We start from the raw sequence: 26,417 nt of genomic DNA, 5'->3' as shown, positions 1-26,417 counted from the left end.
TAATTGTCTTGGATAACACAGTTGGCTGAGCTTTGTAAACTAGTTGCTGTGCAATTCACAATTCAGGATAAAACGGACTCCAATAAAATGTCTGTATATTGGCTTCTTTGTTTAGCTGCTCATTGTTTGGTTAATAGGTTTGATTTTTACAAAGCTTGTCAGTAGCATTCTGGCTTTCTCAAAGTTTTGATTTTTTAATCTTTTTTTTACTATGTGAACATTTCAATCAAACTGAATATGACAACTTAAAGAGGTGCAGATGGCTGTCGAGCTGGAGAGGACTGGCTGAATTAACTGGTAGAAAGGGAAGTCTTCTACTTTCTGACTGAAGTTCGGCTCTGCTAATTCGGTAATGACTTCTTCCTTAGCCTCACTTTATGGCTCAACGTTGTGTACCTTCTCTGGTGCGGATTGCAAGTCTACTAATGGTAAGCATTTTTTTTTTTTTTTTTTTTTTTTGTTATTCTAAGGGGCAACTATAAATCCTCTCAAAAATCCCTGATTTCACAGGGATTTGGGATATTTCTATCAATTTTTTTTTTTTTTTACACTGGGATGTCAGTTATTCATTGCTGTTATTTAACTTCCTCTTGTGTACATTCAGGTATAAAAAGGACAAAAATGATAAGCACGTGCAGAAGTTATTTTGCATGATCTAATATTTATTTTCGGGGAGGGGTCAGGGTTGTTTTTTTCCCAAATTTCTTTTATTTTCAGTTTCTTTTTCTTTCATTTTTTTCCCAGTGTTTTTCCCGATTTTTTTTGCAATTTCCTGTTCCTTCATAACTTTGCTTCTAGCAGCTATGTTATAAGGTAAGTGGTTTAGATAGATGCTATTCTGAAAGAAAAAAAGTGTTCCACTTAAGAAAATCTTGTTGGCACAGGAAAAAATGTTTGTCTCACCCTTCCCCATTCCTACATCAGGAATGTTTTAGTGTCCAAACTAGAAGGCTAAAGTACTGTCAAGCAATAATATTTTGGGTAATTGAATTTGGGGTTTTGCGACGGTTTCTTGTGGTCATTGGCTGGTAATTAAGGGCTGGTCTTGGATTTTAACTTCTCATTTTTGAAATATGAACACTTCTTTTACACAGATTGATAGGACATTTCTTTTATTGTGGCCGATGGCCAAGATATTCAGTTTATAATTGAATTACACATTTAGATATAAAGTTACAGCTCCATTTCATGCAACTCTTTGCTTTGAATTTGTGACTTGCCACATATTTAAAGGGAAGACCTTCTACAATAAAGGCTGCCATGAGATCCCATATTTCCTTCCTGCGAAGAGCTTGCACAGCGCTGTGCATCCTCCCTGCTGAAAGCCCATTCCTCTTCAGGGAGTCCTTAGACACAGGAAAATGTTTTCTTCACCTCTGGATGAAGCTGTGAGATGGAGGGTGTATTGTACCCAATACACGTTTTTTGTATCAGTTTGAACTTTATTCTACTCTTTTTTTTTTTTCTGTTTTCTGCACAGAAACATTTCATTATACCTTTCTGTTTGCTTCTTGGCTGCAATATTCCTGAAAAAAGTAGATATTTCATTACCTGAAAACATGGAAATGTGAGTTTCAGTGAACAGTTGGAAACAGTGCCTCCAAATCCTTGTTTGCAGGTGTTTTTCAGCTACCCAGCAGAACACAGAAAACGCAACAGTCACGGTCAGTGATGAACACAGCTCAGATATAGCCTGGGAAATACTCACAGCTTGTCTTTCTTAGACAATTTCCTGGCCAAAAAAAATATTCTGGAAAAGAGGTTATGAGTAACTTTTAATGACAAATATTTTTTTTAACACAACAAGGAAAGACAAATGTGTAACTTTTAAAGTACGCTCATTGGAAATCATTTAAAATTAATCAGCCTTGTCAAAAATAGCCTGTGAAAATAATTATGAAGAGCACTTTTTTTTTCTGGGAATGGTGTTCACTGCTCCAGTATCAGATAGTTTAAAGAAAATGTTGTAAAGAAGGATTCCAAGCCAAAATCTTCAAGATGCTTCCAGTTCCACTGGAGTTGTGCAAGTTTAATTCGGTGCTATTCTATTATTCTACCCAATGTATTTTTCACAAGTGAAATAAAACATTTAGATCTTTCATCCAAAGCATTGCCACATAATTTATTTTACTGATAGGATGCTTCTATTTAAATTTCTTCCTCATTCATTGCTTAAACCTTTTTATGTTCCAGAGAGGACAGACACCGGGAGCATGTGTTTGCTATTTATTGCTCCTATAACTGGGTATGATAATGGGAAAAAATATTTATCTTCAAATCAGCAGAGTACTCTGGACAAATCAGGGATTTGTTTGCATTTTTTAACTCAAATAGGAGCATTAGGTCATTCCAAAATTAAATAAAACTTCTTGATTTTTTTTTCTCAGTTTTATCTCTGTTTTTTCATCTAAAACTACTTGCCAAATTTGACATAAATTCTTGCATAGTTTCAACATGTGTCTGCTTCTACTGACAGATAAACTGCCTAGGTAAAATATGACTCGCTCTAAAGCTGTCATTTTCATTTTACAAATGTATCTGTTGCTTAAACATCAGCAACAATTAAAATTATAGTCAATTTATCACTCAGTCCCATGACACAAACCCATGTTATCTTTTTAAGGAAGAATATAGAGGTAGATGTTCTGCTGTTGTCTTTTGTATCACTCATTGCTGCTGCTTGATAACAGATTTTAATTACGGAGACAGTCTCTCAGACCCTGCTAGTAATTAATGGCTGTAACTTGCGTGTGCCTTTGTGAAGCCCACAGTGTGCCTGCAGATAAACAACTAATTAACACTTTTATACATGTGAAATGCATTTCCAATTATTGCTGTCATCAACCCCTTCTTCTTCATATGCATTTTGCCTAGGCATTAGGGATGCCTCATGGCTTACCAAACCAGATAGCCTTGTCTTTCTCCCACCATCATTCAGAAAGGTTTTAATGCAAGTCAGGCTGCTGAGCTGCTGTACCTGCCCTCACGCTGCCGTGCTGCTGGGAGAAGGCTTTTGAAGGGTAGAATAAGCTTTTCATACAAAACAAGGGAATTATAAAGAGTGTTGGGGCATGAATAGCGGTAGCAGTTTATAGTCAGATACTACACTACCAGAGTCTGTACTGGTGTCAAGAGTCTGTAGAAGTATCCGAGGTCACTAAAAGGAAAAAATGTGACCAGAAGTATCCAGCGTATATGGGCACACACTAGGAAATCCAGAGGACTCTGTAACAGAGTGTATTACAAGCAGCACAGAGGTGCAAACTAGTCCTGTGACCTGCTTATCTGCAGAAAGCTGGGACTGGATCCAGCCACTTTGATCCTCCAAGAAAGGAGGGAATGCAGCATTATGTACAGCTAATTTGGTAGAGTTCACTCAGAGTACAGCTCCGGTCCTAACGTGGGCTGGATGGTGTGACCCTGCTGCTGTACAGGGAGAGCTGCCTGCCTGCCTGAAGCATATTTCCTCCCTTCGGTAGCCGAGTGCCTTTCCATAGGGTGGGATTTTTGTCTTTAGGGTTGCTTTAAGAAAAAAATAACTGCCTAGCTCTTCTTTTGCTCCGAAGGGGGACCCACCTCTTAAGCACAGTAGTCCTCTGTTTCCACCAAGCTATTTGGAAATCTTTACAACATCCCATTGGAGGCACTGCAACTTCAATGCTTAATTTCTCAAAGGCACAGCAAGTATGGAACACATTACCTAACTGGGGAAAATCCTGACTTGGATTATTGCTTTGGCATTTTCCAAGTGGTCTTCTCACACTGTACCCCAAACTGCCTCACAGGATATTAAATTACATAACCCGCAAGCGGAAAGACCTCAGTAAGATCCACCTTCAGCCAAGAATAACTCCATGTTACTGTCAGTTAATTAGTGGTGGTGTTCATTAACTGAGGAAGTGAGAGCCAGGAAGCTATCCTTTATTCTTTGTAGCTGGTGTCATGGCACGCCACAAAAGCCATCTAACCAGTCACTGGCAGCTGGCTGTAGAGAGGTTAGATATCTCCAGGATTCTGTTCCTCTGGCCCATGAGAGAGACATGAGGCACACACATGGTCATTCTTGCATGCACACCTTGTGCATGGTCGCACTTGGGTTTGTCATCCCATCTTCCTGCAAGCATGGCCTGAGCCACTATCACCTTAAGGTGTGCACCACTCTGACCTTAAACCTTAACCCTGTGTAATCTGGTGGGGGTGGTTCCCCATTACTGCAGCTTGGTGCTCTCTAAATTCAAGCTGGTATGTCTACCCACACCCAGCACATTAACACAGCATCAGGCAAACCCAGTCAGGCTGTTTGCTGCCTCTCTGTGGGCCATCCAAAGAGCCTTTCTGGGAACAGGAATCAGTCCATATTCTGATATGAAGCCATCTCTGCTTGTGCAGCCTTGACAGCTGGATAGTTAGATAAGGCAAGTTAGTGTCTGGCTTTAATTCGTGCAAGCCTGAGTGACAAACTGGGTTGCAAGCTGATGGAGAGCTAGAGGAGAAGAATGCAGTTTCTTATGCTCCATAGGGAAAAGACCACACTGCCTGTCTAGCTGGAAATGCTGTGTGGGTGCTGCTGGCAGCATGCACAGGGTCCTGTGCTGCTTACTGTCGCATGCACGGCACAGCCAGTGCCCAGCGCTGCCCTTCTAGCCGGAGGCATCCTTCCCCTGCAAACCGAACTGGAGCTGAGGCATTAGGAGGATTTTTATCCATGTGAAAGCCAGGCAGAGGGCATGGCAGGGATGTGTGTGAGCCTGAATGTAGCTGTCAGTCTTAAGGTCTCATAGATATGCAGACATGCTCTGATGGACTTCTCCCTGAATGCTAGCATTCTTGGTCTTTCTGCTCCTTCCCGACTTTTGACACCTCTCTGACAGCCTACAGGGCTCTTTGATATCACTCCTTGTTCCATTCAGAGTTCACCCACCTCTCTTAACCCCCTTTACTCTGTCAGCAGCCTTCCTCACCCTCCCACAGACAGCAAACACCCTGTTAACATGAAAAATGCCTTTGTGCTTTTCGCTCTCCTTCACTCTGCTCCACACCACATATTCTGGAAGTCACCTTCAGACCACACTGGAGTGTTACCTCTATTGCCCAGGGCTAGGATCGTGTTACAGCTTTCCTCTTCTTACTGAAGATTTGTGCTCTGGATTTGAACTTCTCCAGAGTTCAGGGATGTTTGGAATCTGGGCTTTTGGCTTAGACCCCTCTTGGTGCCTCGTGTCAGCATCTAGGAGCTGACAGAAGTTGTCTGCAGCTGGGCAGCCAGGTCTGCAGGATGCAAGGACTAAGAATAAAAGAAAAAGGTCCCAGCATGCTAAGGAACAAATTAAAACTTGTTGTGTTTTAACCCACAGTGAATTGCATGGCCTTTGGAGACATATCAACACCTCTTTTTTTCCCACGCAAGCCACAGGCCAGGCAGTGCTCACCTGGCTGCTGGAAATCCCTACAGGCAAGGAGATTTCAGGAGGCCAGGCTCACCTGTGGACACACATGTTCATATTTGTGGTTTTACTGCAAAGTATCAGGCTAGGAGAAGGTGATGGAGAAGATGCTCACGTCTCTCCTTTTGGCATGTTGCTTCTTTCTCTGTGCAATGACTCTGGGAGGGAAGAGGTGATGGGCAAAACAAGTGATTCTTGCTTTTTCTTTGTTTTACTAGAGGAGGGTTGGACAGCTCAGCTTTGCCTCCAGGTGAGGACTCAACACACACAGGGTGTGGGGAGGAAGATGAGACTTGTTACAAAGCCCTTACCAAAGTGCAGGCTGCATTCCTTTCTGGGCAGTATGATACGACATCTCTGAGCATTGTGGCATCACATCGCTTGGAGCTATGCCTCTGGCTGCTGGGGACTGTGAGCAAGGCCATCCAAGGCTGTGCTCTTCCTGTGCCCCCAACCCACCCCTCAGGAAGGGGTTCCCGCAGCTCCGGTCAAGCCGGGTGTCTGTGCGAGCCTGGGTGAGCCTGCTCAGTGTCAAAGCAGGCAGGGCTGTCATTTTCCCTCTTTCTGCCTACAGGAACCAAAGGCTTCCTTCCGACCCTTTCCTCCTGGCAGAAAATAAGCAGCAGGGAGGGGGGCCAGTGAGGGCAGGGAGAGCCAGCGGCCCTGCACCCCCTGCCAGAAGGGAGCTGCTGCAGCCCTAGCTATTTTTAACCTGGCTTTGTTGCATGCTGGCAGATGCGTCTCCCGTTGCTTTTTTCCTTCTCTGTGTCACTGTGTGTCTTTACAGCTCCTTCCTGCTACCGTGAGATGTGTGAACTATATATGGCCTGGGAAATATGTGGCAGGCGGTATTTTTAAACCACCCAGGCCTCCGGTTTGCAGGCTGCTGTGACGCAGTATATCCAACTTTGCAAGTTTCTCATGGGAATGTGGGGTGCCCAGCGGCAGCCTGCGGTGCCGCGCTGTTTATTCTTTGCCCTCCACGATGCAGCCCTTGGGGCCCGAGTTGCCATCGCAAGACTTGGGAAGCAGCAGACCTTGTGTGTGTGCAGCAGGGGGTTAAGCCTGGCTGTTGTCATGGTGTGGCTTTCTGGGTGTCAGCTGCAGGTCTGCGACATGGAGTGACTTTTCCAGCCAGCCAAGTGCTGCCATCAAACCTGGCAGGATAGGCACAGGGAGGACATCACTAAGCGCCTGTCCTGCAAAGCGTGTCTCAGCTCAAAGTCCCTGTTTCTACCCTCTGTGGAGGTGGTACTGCTTCCTAATATTTGAAAGTTAGCATTGCCAAATTTGATTTGGTTTGGCTCATCACTCTAGGACCTGTGATGTGACCTCCATGCCCTTCCTCAAAACACCGTGAGGAGCCTTATGGAGGGTGATGTGCTGCTCCTGAAAGGCAGTGCTGGCAAAGGCTGAGCATCAAGCTGTGTCCAGTGGGGTTTGTTCATGAGGCTTGTGCCAGGCAATAGATGGTCTGTGTCTGGTGCAGCTCTCTAGCCATCAAAATCATATGGAAAGTACAGGGGAACAGGTTTACAGTGATGAAATCCTGGTCAATAGACATCCAGTGTTGAAAAGACTGAATAAAAATACAGGAAGAAATATTTGGGAGAAAATCATTTGACGAGCTCCATTTGCCTGACAGACATTTGTCTTGCCCCTTCTTTCACAGCCAAAATTCTCCCTAAGTAAAAAGGTGCTTCTAAGGACAAGAAGTTTCCTTATGAGTCTTCTTTTTCTCTTTGCTACCTTTTAAATTCTGGTTTATATACAGTGGAGAGAAAGTAAAATGCTGTTTTGAGATTCTTTGCTGAAAACATCTTGTCCCAAAACATTCTTCAACCATTTTCACTGTGAGAAATGGCAGGAGCCACTTGTATTGTCTACAGCATGAACATCCATTTTTGTCATGGTGTTTTTTTTTTTTTCTGAAGTTCTTTGAGAAGATAAATAATGTAGTTTTGTCATTCACAACCTTGTAGATTAAAAAGTCCCTTCATCATCTTTTCTTCTGTGAGAAAATGGTGTCTCTCGGTTTATTTCTTCTTCTTTTAAGATTTGTGATGCATATAAACTCAAATTAAATAGCCACTATCTGAAGTAGCTTGTATATGACTTTACTACTGCAGAAGAATGAGCTTGCCAACAAGCATATATTTGCAAATATATTTGTTTTCCTATATAAATAAATGTTTTTATCTACTCCTGTCATTTATACTGTTTCCTCAGTAGGAAGCCTAACTCTGGCAGTGAGGAAATTTACTCTCAGTCTTTGGGATACAGTTGATTCTTATAGATTTCACTGTGCTTTAGACCAGGCCCTCCTAAAAGCTGATTTTATTTGAAATGCTTGATTCTAGGTTCATCATGAAAGTAAGTGTAATTTGTGACTATTATCCTTTCAGGCTTTAAGGATTTACACAGTTTAAGGAATGCTAATCAGTGTTTATATGGTAATAATTTAACCTTTGCACTGCTCTGTTCAATTTATTTTAATTTCTAATAAGACACAATATTTCAGTTTGCCAAAAAGAGAAGGATCACAAATATTACCAGAAAATTACTGGGTTTGTTATCATGACACTAGGTAGTATTATGTAGAAGACTAATTTCTCAGGGACAATTGGACCAGTGTAGGAAAGCCTCTGTGTTCAGGAAACTGTTTTTCTTGGATAATTAACTCCTTGGATTTATAAATATTTAGGTAAACAACCCCAAGGATTTAAGTTGAGCAGGATTAAAAGAAGTATGAGATATGCTTTATCGCCAGCAGGCAGGACAAAGGAGACAAATAAATTCTTATGACTTCAGCGGTGAGAACCACCCCAGGAACAACTTAGGAGCCCCAGGATGTTAGTAAAGATGCACTCCCATTTGGTAAAGAAAATTTGGGATAAAATTCTGTCAAAGGTAGAATATTAGTAAAGCTAGGATTTTATCTTGCTTGGCAAGTGTTATTTTCCAAGTAGATGTTTGCTCAAGAAAAATGGGGTTTTTCTTAATATGCCACCATACCAAAACTTGGCTCTAATTGTCTTCTATCAGAAAAGGCCTTAGTTTAAGCACACACATTATTTTGGGATCAAAATGGTTTTATAATTCCAGAAATGCTTTCCCAAGTGTTCCCATGACATGCAGTGGTCAGTGGACTTTTAATTCTGCAGATGCCGATTTAGAAAACAAGGCCTAAAAGGAGGTTCATTTCTGGGCAGAGAGAGCACATTGTGGGTGGCCACAGACACCACAAAGCCCATGACTTCAGCCACCTGAGAAATTAAATAATGAACCCTGCCTGAGGAAGCTTGTGGGAATTACATCATTTACACATAAAAGCAAAAATAGATTTATAGGGCACACGGATGGCTGTGACATCACCAGCAGCCAATCTAGAAGTCTTGGCTACATCCAATAGATTAATGCCCTTTAATACCATTCTTTGTAGAAGGGGATCCCACAGACCTACCTCTCTGCTTTGGGTTTCTGTTTTTCAGTTGCTGCTGCAGATTGACTTTGACATATTGACTTTGGGATGAATTGCCTAAGCTGCAGCTGTATGGTGTGTGCTTTGCACTGGAGGCATAGGATGTACACTGGGTGTTTTTCCAAGCAAGTATAGCCTGGGAGAGATGAACTGCTGCTGCAATTTTAATGGGGATTGGGAACTGATTCAAGGGGTTTCTAGATATCTGACATGCTTGAAATATTTTATTACGGTGGTACTGGCCGCTCAGAAGTTGGGATAGGGCTGGTTTATTTCAAAATTATCCTAAAGATTCACTAACAGTCTGAAAAACAATTATCTGAAAAAAAGATATTGCCTAATACAAAAACTTGAGAACTAATAGTTTACAGTAGTAGCTAAGTAGCAATAGAGCTGCAGCCAGGAGTGGCAGGGGGAATTGATGAAGTGGTCCTCATTGGAAAGGGTGAAAGGAGAGCCCATGAACTCTCTTTAAATGAAGTAGGAGCTGTGGGATGAATCAGGTGAGAAGGGCAGGGAGCCACAGGAGTAACTGCTGGCAGAAAGAAGAGGCACACAGGAGGGAATGGGATCCTTGGGGACAGTGGTTATTCCTCAGGGTCTGGACCTCCATGTACACAGAGGCAGTTATAGGGTCCTTCTGAGAGTAATTCATCTCTGTTGCTTTAGGTTCTGCAACTCCTCTCACCCCAAAATATACCCATCTCCTCAGGAGCGGGTCAGACCATGACCAGCTTGTATCCCTGAGAAAACACCCTCTGCACACTGACCCTGGGCAGTCCTGCTGAAAGCATCTCTGAACTTTCTTTAATTAAAACTTTGATTCAGGCTCAAGCAAGAGAAAACAAACATTGTCCAGTTCCAGCATTCAGATCCCTCAATGCAAGCCAGATGTCAGAGCTGGTTCGTGCAACTGCTCTCGGTGTGGCAGCCATGAACTCCTACTGCACACTACAGAAGTACAGCAGTCAGGGAAGAGCCTGAGAGCACTCTCACTGTGTCTTGCCTTCATATTTAGTCTCAAAATATGTTTCCTACTCTTGATAGTCTCATTTCTCTCTCCTTTCTTTTTTTAACTCCTCTCTTCCCTCCCACCTTGAGACTTGGCACGCAGTGCATTACCCAAGGAGCAAAGAGAAGGAAAAAGAAAAATGAAAAAGAAAGGAGGAAAGAAAACAAGCCTATGTCCCTTTGTTTGTTTCTAAGGCAACAGGTAGGAGATGCAGAGCCCTGGCATCCTCCCAGCTGCATGCATGCAGTGTCAGAGCTGCTCAGTGCCCCACAGGGACTGGTGGGAGGCTGTCTGTCTGTCAGCATGGGTGCTGGGGAAATGGTGTGAAACAAATAAGCCTCTCTTATGCTCCCATGTCAGCCCTTTGTGAGGGGCTCCCACTGCATCTGCCCAGTCCCCATCTCTGCTTGCTGGGTGACTAGAAGCAGACGAGCAGGCAGGCAGGTGAAAAACATGTCTCGGGTGGCCTCAGATGCTAACCTAGAGGCTGACACACATTTAAAACAACAGGACTTGAAACAAATTACTTCCTTCTCCCAGGGTTACATCTGGGTCACGCCAGAATGGGGACAGGATTATCACTTCAGGAAAGAGAAGATGCATTTGGCAGTTACAGATTTTACTGAAACAGATAAAAGAAAAGGCTTTTCCTTCTGTTTTTTTCTTCGGTCTCTGAACTTCCTTCATTTGCCTCCATCTGTTTTAAGCAAGTGTCATGGGAGGACTCATGAAGCTTGGGTCATGGTCCAATAACGGGGGCAGTAGGCACTCAGATGGAAATGAGATGAAGATTGTGTGATGCTGAAAGGCATCCTGCAGACCCTCCAGAGCCTTGTGTGTGCAGTTAAAGGCATGGGCTGAAGCAGAAAGAAGTTTACGGAGGAATTGGATGACAGCAACCCACAGGTTGGGTCCTGCCCCTGCCACAGCAGGAGAGCAGCCCAGACATAAATTCACTGTCACAGTGGCTGTTCAGTAATGCTTTTCCAGCCTTTCCACCAGGTTAGGGCTGGGGAGCATGTTCATACAGACAGGATGCTTTGAGCTAGGCTGCTGAAAAATACAGGAACATGGCAGAAGAACATAGAAGTTGTGATCAAAATGTGATGGTGCCTGAGACAAGAGGAGATTTACTAGAAGCAAACTATAATGATTTGCCCCTTCCATGCCCTTCCTTCTCTTACTGGTGGGGGGACATGGTCCTGTGCCATGTTATGTGGGCTACACAACCAGCCCCAACCCTATTTAGAGTGAAGATGGCATCTTGGTCTGTCTCACTGATTATGAATTGATATTCCAACCTTGGCTTTGCCTGCATGCTTTTGAAAGCTACAGTTAAGTTATTTGGAAAGGTTTCATTGAGCTGACCTATCTCCATTTGTTCAAAAATATCAAGCACTCAAGTTCCCCTTGTCTTCAAAACTAACAAGACTTGCAGAAAGCTCTGCAGAGTTTATTTCTGAGATTTTCTGAAGCACTAAGCAGCTGACCTGTCTTCATGGCTCTTGCATTAAATTTCAGAAAAAGCCCAACCAGTATCCTGAACACTTTGATAATAAATTTAACCTCATCCTACTTCAGTTGAAGTCAGCAGAACTACTGGTGCCTGAAGGAAAAGTAAGTTGTTTGTAGGATACATAGCGAATGCAGGAATACTATGCCCAGCAATAAGTAATTGCAATAGCTGGGTAATCTATGAGAACAGAAATGATGCCAGAGTTCGAAGTGCCAGCCTCTGTGCTTTCAGAAGTTACGATAGGAGTTCCTCTGCAGATGGATATTCTGCAAACCTAAAATTATTGTCAGGGAAACTCAGTGGAACTCCGTTGCAAAGAATGACAATATTTCTTTCCTAGATTACGATGATTAAATTTAAATATGAGGCTCATCAATCACCACTTGGTCAGTCTAGTTAAGTCTTCCTTATGTATTAATGATTTTTCCAGGCAGAGCGGGTTAGGTACTGGCAATGAACAGTGGGCTGTAAATTCTCTAAGACTGCATCTGTATGTATATATGTGGCTATGGCTGTGTGTTTGGAAGGTGTGAAGCCTATCTGTGAATGCTGCAGGGGATTTTTAATGAAACTAGTGGCAATAGCAGCAAGAATAGAAATACCCTCTGTGTGATGGTTGCACCAGTGTAGCTGCACATACCTGCTGTACATCGTACCCAGGCTAGATTTGAAAGATGGGTTTGAATCTATATACCCAAATAACCTTACATGAATAGATAAAATCAGCAGGATTTCTTACTATATTTACTTACCATTTTTGATACATGTGGGGTGGTTAACAAGTAATTCTTGGAGCAGTAAAACTTGTTTTAGAAGTCCATTTGTCTTAGAAAGTAATACCTTCTATTTCTAAATTAATACTAAGGAGACATACTTAAAATCACATTTTGAAATGTTCTTAGACATTGATTACTTGAATTTACAAGAGCAAGTATACAACATGACTTCATTCAAGCTCCAGATAAGGTTTAGGAAGCACTTTGGAAAAGGTCATAGACTAGAGCCTCCATTCATTTGTATAATAACGTGAAATGTTATGAGGTTTTGGTAGTTGTATCTTTTTTTGCATTTGGAAGATAATGTGCCCCAGATCTGATGTACCTCACCGTTGTTTATATCCAAGTCTTTTGTACTGTGGCTCCTTTTGACAGAAGTATGATAAAAAAGAAAGTTGAATCTGTTGTACAAAACGAAGTGCATAGCTTGTCAGAGACAAAACTGTAGTTTTTATTTTACTGTACGGAGCATGATTACCTCAAAAAACAGTTTACTTTCTAGAACTGATCTTTCTTACATTCTTTGTCTCTGTTTTTCACTTTCTGTCATGGCATTGTTTTAGGATTTCCTATTTTCTAAAAATCTGCATATTGCAGACATGAAATCCTTCCCCCACAAAAAACCCTCAAGATGATGTTTTTCCTTTACAGGATACCTATTTTGGACTTGATGATCTTTAAAGGTCTTTTCCATAGTTGATTCTATGATTCTGTAAGTAATTCTGGGACAAATGTGATTAGCATTATAGCACCATAACACTGGGAATATGTGCTGTTTTACATGGCATGAGATAAATAGAAATATGCTCTTTGCCCTAAACAAGATACATTGAAGACACATGGAGAGCCCTGTGCTTACATCTCAGTCACGGATCAGGCAAAAAGGAGTCCATATCTGCGCCATCAGGTTCTTTAGAGACTCCAGCATGATACGAGTGACACAGAGTTTGTGTTTTCCATGGTGGGAGGGGAGGTAGTAACTGAGTATATGACACCAACCTCAGGAAAATGTTGAAGCATGTTACAGCTTTAGCACTTGAATAATCACATTACAAGTCAAATGTTAGTACAGAACTGCTTTACCCTGTCTGGCTCATTATATTTGGTGTTTGGCCAAATGCATATATTCAAAATAACTTCTGGCTCTCCTAAGGGCACCAGGACTATTCTCTTAAAGGAAATATCATTTGTATATCACGTATTATTTATGTCCCAAAGAGCTTGCACTGAGACACACTGATTCAAAATGTGGCTTCTCTTTCACAAACAAGATAATACAGGGATCTATAAGCAGAAGGACTGCTTATAGGTCCACTGTGCAAGCACTTAGGTCACTGCCTTTACTACGATTGTAATGGAAAAAGACTGTTCTCCAAGGTTTGGGGAGAACAATTGCTTTCTAAGACAATTTTCCTGCAAAGGCAGTTGGAGTTCAGAATCTCTCTGCTGGTCTTTTTAAACCAAGTAGGGTGCTCAAAGCCCTGGGAGTGCTGCCTGTGAGGGGCTTTGTAGCATCTTTGCTACTTTGGGGGGGGGTGGCATTGGGGCCAGTGGGGAGGACATTTTGGCAATTCACAGCATAAGCACCATTACTGATCATGGTAGTTGTGGGACTGTGGAAACCCAATGGTCAGAGTGGAGGTTAGCTCCTGTGGGATGCTCCAGCTAAGGCTGAGAGACCCAAGCAAACATGCCCAGAGGACAGCTTATTTTTATTTTCCTGGAGGAGACAAGGCCTCAGAGACACAGTACGGAGTATCACCCCAGCAGGATCCAGCCATGGAACATCATTCCCCTTTTGAGCAAAACAAGTGGTTTTGGAAAGGACATGAACAAGCAGTCTGCTCCTACACTGGTGATGAGACCATCACTAGTAGAATGACAGGCTCTTCCTCCTGCCCCCAGTGCATCCTGCTTTAGGTTTCATTAAAATAACACTAACCTTTAAACTCTTGTAAGAGTTAAAATTATTTCTAGTTCTTGAAGATGTGTCATTACTGGGTGCTGAGATCAGAGATTTGTAACTCTGGCCAATGTAGCAGCAGTATTTGCTTTGTAGCATTCCTTTCACCTGAGCTGAAGGGACCATCTCTGTGAATGAAAGCCCACTTCTGTTTCCAGCATTGTTTATTACCAGCCGAGCTTTCTCTGAAGGCAAAGCAGCACCAGCTGCAATTGTACTTGTTAAAGGGATTTTCAGATACTTGAATGGCTGTTGCTTGACTCTATAAACTACATCCAACTTGGATATAGTTTATATTGCCAGCTTATAAATTACTGGCATTATTATACATCTTCTTTCAACACTGACTATACTCTCTGCCTGCTGAAATGAAGATGGAAAAATAGGGGAGGCACAAGCATCATTTTCCAAGGCCAGCTCTCATGTTCTCAGGATATTGTGCCCAATAGTTTTCTGATCAGTGAGGCATTAAAACGTTGACCTTTCAAGCCAGTAAGTTGCAAAAATAACCTGCTAGTCCCCTCTGCACAGAAAGAAACCTGTTCAGCTGGACTGTTTCTGCATGTGCAGTCAGGCAGAGAAAGATGTCCACCAACTGTCACCTCCTCCTTTGGCTTCGGAGGCGACCCCACATAATTCGCTGAGTGTGCATAGATGTTGCTGGAACAAATGGCAGCACAAGCAGCAGGGTGGAAAGCAGGCACTACCAGAGCAGAATGAGAGCACAGCTTAGCACCCTCCCACATATGTGTATGCACACACATACATACACTCACGTTGTGAAATGTGAGAAAGAAGGGAGAAACTGGAGGGCAATGAAGCATAGCTCGTGTCCAGGGAGAAAGGGCTTGACTGTTGTGGCTTCTTTTCAACCACAAGGATTTAATACAATGTTAATCTGTGATGCTCTTGACACCCCTAATCGCAGTCTTCTGATTTCATCTGACTTGGCATTTCTAGCACAAACGTCTATTTTCTGTGGGGGAATTCATTCCATTGGGAGAAAAACCTACCCTACATCTCAGCTGGATACTGATATTTATTCTCCAATTAATTAAAACAGAAAACTCTTTCCACTCTTGAATGATGGGAATGCAGAAGAGTTCAGGGATGGCTGAGATTTCTAATTCACTTGATTTCTGGCATTTAAGGGGAAACGTGAAAGTGACTGACTTACCTGTATTTGAGGAGGTACGTTATTTGAATATTAAAAGAATTCAAGTGTATTATCAGCCAGGTGCCTGAGAATCAAATCCTTTGCTATTGATACCAGCGACAAAGCTAATTTGGCTCAGTGAATTCTATGATTCCAACAGCGACAAACAGCAACGTATGGCCACAACCTGATAGCCAGTGCTGTGATTATACTGAATTCTCCCAATTTACCCAGGACTGAATAGAACCAACATTTAACCAACACTTAACAAAATCCACCAGTGAATCCTGAGGCTCCTGCCTTGCCTTGCCACACAGCTTGTCTCTGCCAGCAACAAGGTTGTGCTGTCAGGGATGCGTGTTGGTGCAATTTGCACAAGGTGTGAGTACTTCTTAGAAGTGCTTCACAGAAACTGTGACACTTCTGTGTTTGGAAACGCAGGACAACTGTGGCAGCATCTTTGCAATTGTAAGGGTACTTCCGTGAACCGTCACCAAAATTGTATCTATCTCAAGCTTCTTAATCGTTCTCCAAAGCAATACTGTAGTTCTGTAAGTTTGTCATTGCTGTTGAAATAAACAGAACACTGGTGTTGAATTTCAGAGTGGGCAATATGTGAATATGCTGAACAGTCAAAGAAAATGAAGGAGAATTCATAGAATTGACCACTATGATTTTATCTACCTGAAATGTTTTTATCTGACTGCTTTTCAGAAAGCACACCTGTAAGGCAGTGAAGCTGGGTGTCTGTCTAGCTGTGACTGATCTCCTGCTGTCAGAGAGGTTGTGGAAGTGATTTTGGAGCTAAGGATTTACATCTCTACCAACTGCTTTTCTACCCTGGCTTTTTTTTTTTCTTTGTACATTACATAGCTTGATGCTCTTAGGCAACTATAAATTTCTGCTGTGAGAACCGATGAGCAAGGCGACCATCATCTCTGAAACATGACTGGGACCTGCTTGCAAAATCCAATGAAAGAAGCAAATTATTAGGAATATTATGTAGTAATAACAAAATACTTATGTTGTCTAAGCTGTAACTTCCTTCTTTGGTCCAAAACCTTTCAAGTAAATATAGTCCATCCATCAATGTGGTTGTCGTGCATGGCTGAGTGGCAGTTCAGCTGCTAGAAAGTGTGATCTGTGCATGCTAAGCAGCAGCTCTATATATGATAGAATTATTGTTTGAAGGAGCCATAGAAAAAATATCCAAATACATATTTATTATACAGAACACTGTATTTATTACAATTTATTTACAGTTCATTGTCATTTTAGCAAGTCTACATGAATAGGATTAAAGCAACATGGAAAAAAAGCTCAAACAGGACAAAAAATAGTGACTTTCAAGACCAGATTGGAAGAGTAAAGTCATTATTTCTTCCTTCAAGCTGTGGTTTCTTCTGGTCTGCTGGAGCAGACTAGTAACCTGAAAGCTGGAAAAAAGTAATATGCATGCTTGAAATGTGTATCTGAACACTTGGGGTAATCTGTCCTTTGTGCCACGTTTTCTTTCACATATGCTGCATGAGAACTGATTGCATTTATGATTTTTATCCTAGATGAAACAAATGCACATGTTGTTCTTATTTGTATGAATGGCTAATCCACTTTAATATGCTGTTTTGACACATGTATATGGCTTTTGCAAGTTAACAGAAGTGATTCATATCTGTCATTCCTTCCCTTTGGTACTTTTTCTTCTATACTGACTTATATTAAGAATAACAGGGAAATACATATTTGTGCCAGTGATAATGATGTGGATTTTTTGAGGGGCGTGATATGCACCAACTTGGTACGCTACCAGTAATCCCAACACTCATCCCTTTTGGAATGCATCTTTACAAAATCACCACTGTATGAAATTCCTTTAGGCATTTTGCTTACCCCCAGAATGCCTTCTGCTGGAATTCTCTGCATGGGAGCTAGGAATCATAGAATCATAGAATAGTTAGGGTTGGAAAGGACCTTAAGATCATCAAGTTCCAACCCCCCTGCCATGGGCAGGGACACCTCACACTAAACCATATCACCCAAGGCCTCGCCCAACCTCGGCTTGAACACTGCCAGGGATGGAGCATTCACAACCTCCCTGGGCAAGCCATTCCAGTGCCTCACCACCCTAACAGGAAAGAATTTCTTCCTTATATCCAATCTAAACTTCCCCTGTTTAAGTTTAAACCTGTTACCCCTTGTCCTATCGCTACAGTCCCTAATGAAGAGTCTCTCCCCATCATCTCTATGAGCCCCTTTCAGGTACAGGAAGTCTGCTATGAGGTCTCCACGCAGCCTTCTCTTCTCCAGGCTGAACAGCCCCAACTTCCTCAGCCTGTCTTCATACGGGAGGTGCTCTGGTGCCCTGATCATCCTTGTGGCCCTCCTCTGGACTTGTTCCAACAGTTCCATGTCCTTTTTATGTTGAGGACACCAGAACTGCACACAATACTCCAGGTGAGGTCTCACAAGAGCAGAGTAGAGGGGCAGGATCACCTCCTTCGAGCTGCTGGTCATGCTCCTTTTGATGCAGCCCAGGATACAGTTGGCTTTCTGGGCTGCAAGCACACACTGAAGCTGGCTCATGTTCATTTTCTCATCAACCAGCACCCCCAAGTCGTCTCCGCAGGGCTGCTCTGAGTTTCTTCTTTGCCCAACCTGTAGCTGTGCCTGGGATTGCTCCAACCCAGGTGTAGCACCTTGACTTGGCATGGTTAAACTTCATAAGGTTGGCATCAGCCCACCTCACAAGCGTGTCAAGCTCCCTCTGGATGGCATTCCTTCCCTCCAGGGTATCAACCGAACCACACAGCTTGGTGTCATCGGCAAACTTGCTGAGGGTGCACTCAATCCCACTGTCCATGTCACCAACAAAGATGTTAAACAAGACCGGTCCCAACACCAATCCCTGAGGGACACCACTCGTTACTGGTCTCCAGCCGGACATTGAGCCATTGACCACAACTCTTTGTGTGCGGCCATCCAGCCAGTTCTTTATCCACCGAGTGGTCCATCCATCAAATTGATGTCTCTCCAATTTAGAGACAAGGATGTTGTGTGGGACAGTGTCGAACGCTTTACACAAGTCCAGGTAGATGACGTCAACTGCTCTACCCCTGTCCATCAGTTCTGTAGCCCCATCATAGAAGGCCACCAAATTGGTCAGGCAGGATTTCCCCTTAGAGAAGCCATGCTGGCTGTCACCAAGCACCTTGTTGATTTTCATGTGCCTTAGCATGCCTTCCAGGATGCTCCAGGATTTTGCCAGGCACAGAGGTGAGACTGACTGCTCTGTAATTCCCCGGGTCATCCATTTTCCCCTTCTTGAAAATGGGGGTTATATTTCCCTTTTTCCAGTCATTGGGAACTTCACCTGACTGCCATGATTTCTCAAATATGATGGCCAGTGGCTTCACAACTTCATTTGCCAGCTCCTTCAGGACCCGCGGATGGATTTCGTCAGGACCCACGGACTTGTGCACGTTCAGATTTTTAAGATGGTCTCGAACCAGCTCCTCTCCTACAGTGGGCACAAGGTCTTCATTCTCACAGTCCCTGCGTCTGCCTTCCAAGACTTGGGTGGTTTGGTCAGAGCCTTTGCCAGTGAAGACCGAGGCAAAGAAGTCATTCAGAACCTCAGCCTTCTCCAAATCCAGGGTAGCCAGTTCTCCTGAGAGCTTCCTGAGGGGGCCTACGTTCTCCCTAGTCTGTTTTTTATTTGCTATGTACTTGTAGAATCCCTTCCTGTTAGCTATAACATCCCTAGCCAAGTTTAATTCTAACTGGGCCTTAGCTTTCCTAACCTGGTCCCTAGCTTCCTGCACAACATCCCTGTACTCTTCCCATTCCACCTGTCCTTGCTTCCACTTATTATAAGCCTCTTTTTTCAATTGAATTTTCCTCAGCAGCTCCTTAGCCACCCAAGGAGGTCTCCTGGCCCTCCTGCTGCACTTCCTTCTGGTTGGGATGCAACACTCCTGAGCTTGTAGCAGGTGATCCTTGAGTATCAACCAAAAGTCTTGGCCCCCCCTGCCCTCTAGGGCTATATGCCATGGAACCTTACTAAGCAGGTTCCTGAAGAGGCAAAAGAGGACAACCTTTTGGTACAAGGACCAATCTGGGAGATTTGTGGTAACTCCTCACTATTTTTTCTTGCCACAAGGCAAGGGTCAATCAGGCATAAAGTGGCAGCTAGGAACATTCTTCTCTGCTTTATTTGTACGCGTCTAAACCATTTCTCTGGATATTAACTGTTTTTTTTTCTGAAAATAAATAGATATCTTAGCAAATCTCCTGCAAGTTAGCCCATTTGTTGTCAGAAAAAAAAAAAGAAGGAAAGAATTCACTTGACCTCACCTTACACACCTAATTTTGGTGCCATTACCAGATTCAGAACAGGACCCTGAAGTGCGAGCTGTGGATCATGGTTTGGAGGACTATCCTTCACTCCACTGATTATAGTAGAAGTCTGTGGAGAGTCACCTTGGGCAAGACATGGGTTTCCCCTCTAAAAATGTTGGCAGTTCTAATGAATTTTAACCCAAACTCCAAAACTTGTATAAGGATGTTCTTAGAAAAAGAGTACTGCAAAAGATTGGAGAACATCAAAATAAGAATGATCAAACTCCAAGCTTTCTGCAAAAAAAAAATCTCCTAATGGAAACTGAATATTTTTCTGATTGTTTCCATCTGTACTACACCCTGGCTATCCCATGCAATTGTAACCGATTAGCAGGGAGGAGGAAAACAATTTTCTAGGAATACTTTGCTGCACTCATGCAATAAGTACCTTTCGGTTCACAATTACTTTCCATGTAAAAGCCAGGTACTTCTACAGATTTGTATGAAAAGAATTATCTAAACAGGGGCTGTGTACAGTGCAGCTGCCAAGGTGCTGACCACATGAATACCCTGGGACATAGATTTGGCAACAATGAGATTAGCCTTGTTATCTTGGCCAAATTCAAGAATGAGTGAAGTTGGACAACCTAATTTTCTCTCAGTTTCAAAAGGAAACAGTGAGTGTGATGCTGCTGCATTATATTTTAGGTAGTTGTTCTCATTATACAAGGGGGATATAGAATACTGCTTTTTTGACGTCACGTTTATTCTGGCTCTCCAAAAGTAGAAAAGATGTTCGCATTTTCTAATTCTTTCCTAGTGCTGCTTATTAGCTGCTTCCTCCCAGTCAGGAGAGGGGAATAACCCTGTAGTATCAGCAGGCTTTACTCTGGAATACCTTGTACTAACTTCAGCAAATTATCTGTTTTCTTTGCTGAAAAGGTCCAACCAAAATTTGTCCCTGGACCATTAAGTCTGAGAAGTAATATGGAGTGTACTGAAACTCATAACTATATAATACATACTACTAGATCAGAGGTCTCCATTTAAATTTCTCCAGGTGCTGTTGGGAAGCACATGGCATCCTGTCTTCTCACTGCAGCAAAGAACAGAGGTCAAAGAACTAAGTAGCTGCGATTGACAGTTAGAGACTGTTATTATCATGGTAGGAAGCACTAGATGTTCAAGAGAGGTCTGCAATCCTTTAGGCAAAAAATCTGCTCCAAAAGTACACCCTACACATACCTTTGTATAGGCAAAGACCTCATGCTAACAGCACATGCTATGGGCTCTGTTAGGTTTTTTGAGATAGCTGCTGGATAAATGGAGCTGGGCATAAACAAGAGAGACACTGTGTTGGTCTCTGATTAAAATCAGTACTTGAGACAATGCTGGTCTTGCAGAGCAGGCATTGGCATAGAGTTAGGATTAGTAGGAGATGGAAATGACTTTTTCTCCCAGGGTTACTACTCCCATTAACTGGAGACATAAGACCCTCCCCTTGCTCCAAATTTGACTTGATATCAGACCCATTACTCAAGTTTAGTTCATTCAGGCAGTCTGACAGGCAGCAGAGTACTGGCCAAACAGCAAGCAATGGGTATAACACCCTGCAGCTAGGATCCGGAAATCACATGCCAGTGTCTCTACACAAACAAAATACTTCTAAAATAAAGTGTCACGTGTTTACTAGTTAGCTACACAGATGACTGTACGTTTCATATGTATGCACAGTAACCACTATGCTTCAAAAATAGGTGACCACAGAAACATCCTTGCTGTTGGAGCTCTTTTTGCTTGCAGACATTTTCAGCTAAAGCTGTAGGTCTCTTTGGGCTGGCTAGGTTGTAGATCTCTTGCTTTCATTAACCTGTCAACATCCACAGTACTTAACATTGTTCACCATCTTTGTTTAATGCAGCATTGGTAGTAGCTGACAGGTTCCCTGCTGGTAGTCACATACCATTTTCCTGAGCAGCAAAGCCCTGATTTATGTCCCAGCCAGTCTTGTAACAAGTGGGGGTTTGTGTGTCAATAAAACCTAGATCAAAACCTAAATCTGTGCTATTTGAAAACCAAGTTGCCGTTTCATGCAGAGTTAGAGCATAGCACAGGACAACCTTGTTGTGTCTGGCATTGGCAGCTGCTCTCTGTAGATCCCTCTGCCCTGGAGGATGAGCATTAATTTCAGGGAAGCTTAGCAATGGCTCTGCTACCTCCTCCAGCCAAACACTCCCAGAGGGAAGCACAGTGCTCCTGCCAAGCCTCCAACACAAACCTCACACTAGAACCTGAGCCTGCTGTTGGAATTCAGCCCACACCTGAGGTGAGCTGGAAGAGCACAACTGTATGCTGATGAGTACTCTGGGCTCAGCAGCTGGAAAAGCTTGGGGAAAACTCACTAAACTGGAATCATGCAAGATTCACTGTTCGGTATGGTTCAGTTAAGCTTCACGTTGACAGGGAATTTGTCTGAATATGAAGCCTAAAAGGTACAGAGCTACAAATTCACCTGAACCAAATTGAAAAAAACAAAAAGGGGGGATCAGTTTTAGCATAAATGATGATGTGCCACAATTCAGCATGAAAGTTTCCTAAACTTCCTCTCACATGAAACTAAGTGTTAAAAAAAATAAATAAATCTGTAACTTAAATACAGGTTTTAAAATCTTGGAAATGCCCCTAAAATAGAGTATGTTACAGGCTTGCAGTAAAAAATCCTTCTGGCTTAACTGTAAACATTTCTTAACTTTAATTCAGTCTGCACTCAGTCAAGATTTTCACTGATATAGATGGGAATTGTCCTGAAAAATTATTTTTAAAAGGCTGTACAAATGATTTGATTTGATTGATTTTTAATTACCCTCCCCCCGCAAAAAAATCTCTTAATTTCATATTAGCTTCAGTAAACCCTTAGTACTTCTCAACGTTGCTTACACAGGGATTTAAATTAAAACATTTAAATTGAGCAAAACCATAGCTTTTGTTAATGTTAGTAAAACTGCTAAAATTTCATTCTTTCAGTTTTAAATCTGACATTTCTTTGCAGGCTAATACAAAGTACTAATAAATAAGTGCAAGCATGTGCGAAAAACAAAAACAAAACAACCAAAAAAAACCACAAACAAACAAACAAAACCAAAACAAAAAGACAATGCAGACAAAAGAAATGGACTGTAGGTTTTTAAAATGGCACAGAGCAGCCCTGTCAGTTCTTGTTCATTTAAGTTCCCACTCATTTTCATTCATATATTTTATTCGCTGTTCATGCTCTACCCACCTTTTCTATTTAATTAAATAGAATATTTTCTTCCAAGGTGTTCCTTGTGCCAAAAACTAATGAAAGACAAAGCTTTCCTAGCTATGGACAAACAGGCCTAATTTTCAGTAGGACAAATTCAGTCTTGTGATGGAAGCACATTATAGCAGCCTTTCAGTACCTAAAGGGGGCCTACAAGAAAGATGGGGAGTGACTCTTTAGCAGGGAGTGTAGGGATGGGACAAGGGATAATGGTTTGAAACTGAATGCGGGCAGATTTAGATTAGATATTAGGAAGAAATTTTTCCCTGTGAGGGTGGTGAGGCACTGGCACAGGTTTCCCAGAGAAGCTGTGGCTTTGTCCCATCCCTGGCAGTGTTCAAGGCCAGGTTAGACAGGGCTTTGAGTAAGCTGGTCTAGTGGAAGTGCTCCTTCCCAAGGCAGGCGGGTTGGAAGTAGATGAGCTTTAAGGTCCCTTCCAACCCAAACCATTCTATGATTCTATGAAATTACGCTACGCGTAAATGCTATCCAATATACAAAGCTATGTTACCTCACGATCATCAGTTCTAAGTGGTTCATATCCCTCACCTCCTCCCCCCCGCTAAAAAAACCTCAACAAGCTAGAAAATAAAATTTTCATAAAAGTTTATGATATCAGTTTATTACACAACAAATAATAGAGAGGATTTCCTCAGCCAGATTTTCGTAATTTCTGGGGGCACACTGTGCATACTCAAATTGTTAGCTTCCCTCTCAAGACACAGATGTGACAAGATTTAGGTAAACGATGTTCAAAATATGGTGGGCCAATTGCATTACTTTATCATTACTGTGTGCTACATTTATTGGTTAAAAAACAAATAAATCACACTTTTCCAAGATTTAGATTCCTCTGTATTGGGTGTCTTTGTTATTCTTTGATTCACACAGTGTTTCCTTGTAGCTGTTGGAAATCTCAGCAGACTGGTTAGACGTATGATATTTGACATTATAGTGTGAAAAGATGGAGAAGCAATACTGTAATGAAACTGGAATCACTGTAGATGCAAAATCTGCAGTTGTTCACATAGGAAATAAAGGCCAGAATCTTTAGGAGCAAATTCAAAAGCAAAAATATATAAAGCAAACCTGACAAATCAAGAAACAAGTAAAGCATGTTTTCTACCTGCAGACAAGAAACATACACATTTTTCCTCATGAGTCTTACTTGGAAGTATCAGAATTTCATCTGATTCTTTTCTGCTTCTGGATAAAATCTTCTAGGTCATCCTGTTCAACTCTTTATAAAGTGATTGCACTAAACAGTTGCTCACAACAAATAAACACATAATGAATTAAAACCATCTTTCTCAAACTGTTGAGACTTTGCTTAGAGATATGTTACTCTATATGTCTTCATGCAGATAATTCTTCAGGAAGCAAAATATGGTCAACTTTGAATTTGTAATGTGAAAAATATTCATGTGCATGCACTCACACACACACACAAGCACATTTAATAAGGATTTTAATCTTGGTTTAACTACTATTTTCTCTCTTTGTCTCAGAGTAAATAGAAGAAAAGAAGATGACAAACCTTTTCATCTTGTTACAGAGTGATCACTTCCACCACCACCTCTGCTGTCCTCCAAAAGAGGGCCAAACCCTATTCAGGCTTACATACTCACAAATCACTTAGAAATATATGGGAGGTACTGAAATTGCTGGTGACAGAATAATGACACAAACAAATTACAGAAACTAGGACCCCTCTTACGACAGCTTGCCTACTTTCTATGAAACACTACGTTTTCACCAACTGTCAATGTCAATTTGCCATTGCAGTGATATAAAAGACTGTAGGAACTCTGTAAGTGTGTCAGTCCTATCAAACTGTAAGGTTACTGGAAGAAGCAAGGGTGGAAATTATATGCAGAAAATGTCCCTTATATGAACGAAGCATCTGGAAAGTGAAGTGACTTGCCTGGGGTTACATGAAGAAGCAAGGGCAACCCAGCTTCACTGCTGGTTGGGCTTGTGTGAATGCCTCAGTTGCATATTTCTTGCAGGAGAAGCCCTTCAGCTATGCTCTAGAGACATTCACAGACTTTCTGATTCAACCAGTATGGTTATCCATAACAATTTCATTAAACTATTTCTGCAGTCTTTTGCTTGTTAGTCTTTCCCCTGGTTGAAGACTATGTTGAAAATAGTATGTTCTATGTTCCACTCCTAAAACAAACAACATGCAGATAAATATGGTGCAAAGCACTTACCACAACTGAAAAGTAAACTTCTAACCACAGTGAGGGAGGGGAAAAGAGCTGGGTATTTTGTGGTTCCTGAAGGAAATTGAAATCTGCTTTTTGATGGAGACATGCTTCAAAAGATGAAACCAACCAAATGGGGAAAATGTCTCTTTTGCCTGGGTATGTGCACAGCACATATTAATGGTTGCCATAAGTTAAATGGGAAGCACTGTTGATATTATTGTCTGTTTGTTATTAAATAAAATCTTTTAAGCTTTGTTCTCTTCTCCAGTGGATTAAAGGAAGACATCACCCTGAATCAAATCTGATCAAGTTGCCTTTTAGCATATCATGGCTTACTACAATATGCTTCAGTGGCTGCTGCAATACATTTCGTTTGCTGCCTTGTTCATTACTGTTTTTCTAGATGAAAAATGGTCTCAAACATACTTTTTTTTTCTCCAAAATGCCAATGGTCTAATATACTTTAAAAGAAAACAGATGATAAAGTTTTGTGTCTTCTTCAAGGGACTTCACAAGTCAGAGGAAGAGAAGGGAAGGGAAGAGAAACTTTAAGTTACTTGGTGTAGTTAGCGATTTTATTTTTTAAATGAAAAAGTTTAATATTTTCTAGACTGGTATTTGTATAAACATTCAGAAAGATGTTTGTGTGTACTTCAGAAGTCCCCAAAAGCATTGGAAGAAATTATATATGTTATTGAACCAGACATTTTCATGTTTCCACAGACTCTCAGATGATTCATGTCCTTTCCTAATGACAGTAATACAGTAGGGTTTTGGCCACTTGTGAGTGAAGCTGGCTTGGGCTGGTGACTTGGAGATGAAATGTTTACTGCCTATCTCCTGGGCAACCATCTCCCCCTACAGGCACCTTCAAATAAATCTTCCCTTTCTTATTTCCAAAAGACTCTTTGGAAACATGCCAAACTTCCAAAAATCCTTTTGTTTAAGGCTTGTTTTCATAAATGTTTTGTGTAAGACGGGCAAAGTTTTCTTTCCTTAGATTTTAATTTGCAGTTCTTAACATGGTTTTCTTCTTTCCATTTCTCGATGTCTCATGCCGTAGCCTGTGGCATGGCACTTTGCCTGCAAGCATTCCTGCATTAGACACTGCTTAGGCACATGAATCCCAGCTGTCATCTTTGCTCCAGGGACGAAGCAAAAATGTACCAGTCCAGCTTCCTCTTCCACATTGCCTTCCACACCCTGCATATGCATAC

General features: G+C 42.0%; 1 long non-coding RNA gene across 1 annotated transcript; it reads right to left on the bottom strand.

Annotated features, from left to right (window-relative positions):
• Positions 1–1,095: 1,095 nt before the first annotated feature.
• LOC133273407 (uncharacterized) lies at positions 1,096–6,736 on the bottom strand. Its single transcript, XR_009744775.1, has 3 exons — positions 5,756–6,736; positions 5,482–5,602; positions 1,096–1,526 (listed from the first exon to the last, which is right to left on the bottom strand). It is a non-coding gene; the product is annotated as an uncharacterized LOC133273407 (long non-coding RNA).
• Positions 6,737–26,417: the final 19,681 nt, after the last annotated feature.

This window comes from Pezoporus flaviventris, unplaced genomic scaffold, assembly GCF_033815535.1.
Source record: "Pezoporus flaviventris isolate CSIRO_AGI_PZ_B2104156 unplaced genomic scaffold, CSIRO_AGI_Pfla_v1 ptg000031l, whole genome shotgun sequence".
Taxonomy (NCBI): domain Eukaryota; kingdom Metazoa; phylum Chordata; class Aves; order Psittaciformes; family Psittacidae; genus Pezoporus; species Pezoporus flaviventris.
This window is presented reverse-complemented; position numbering and strand designations above follow the sequence as displayed.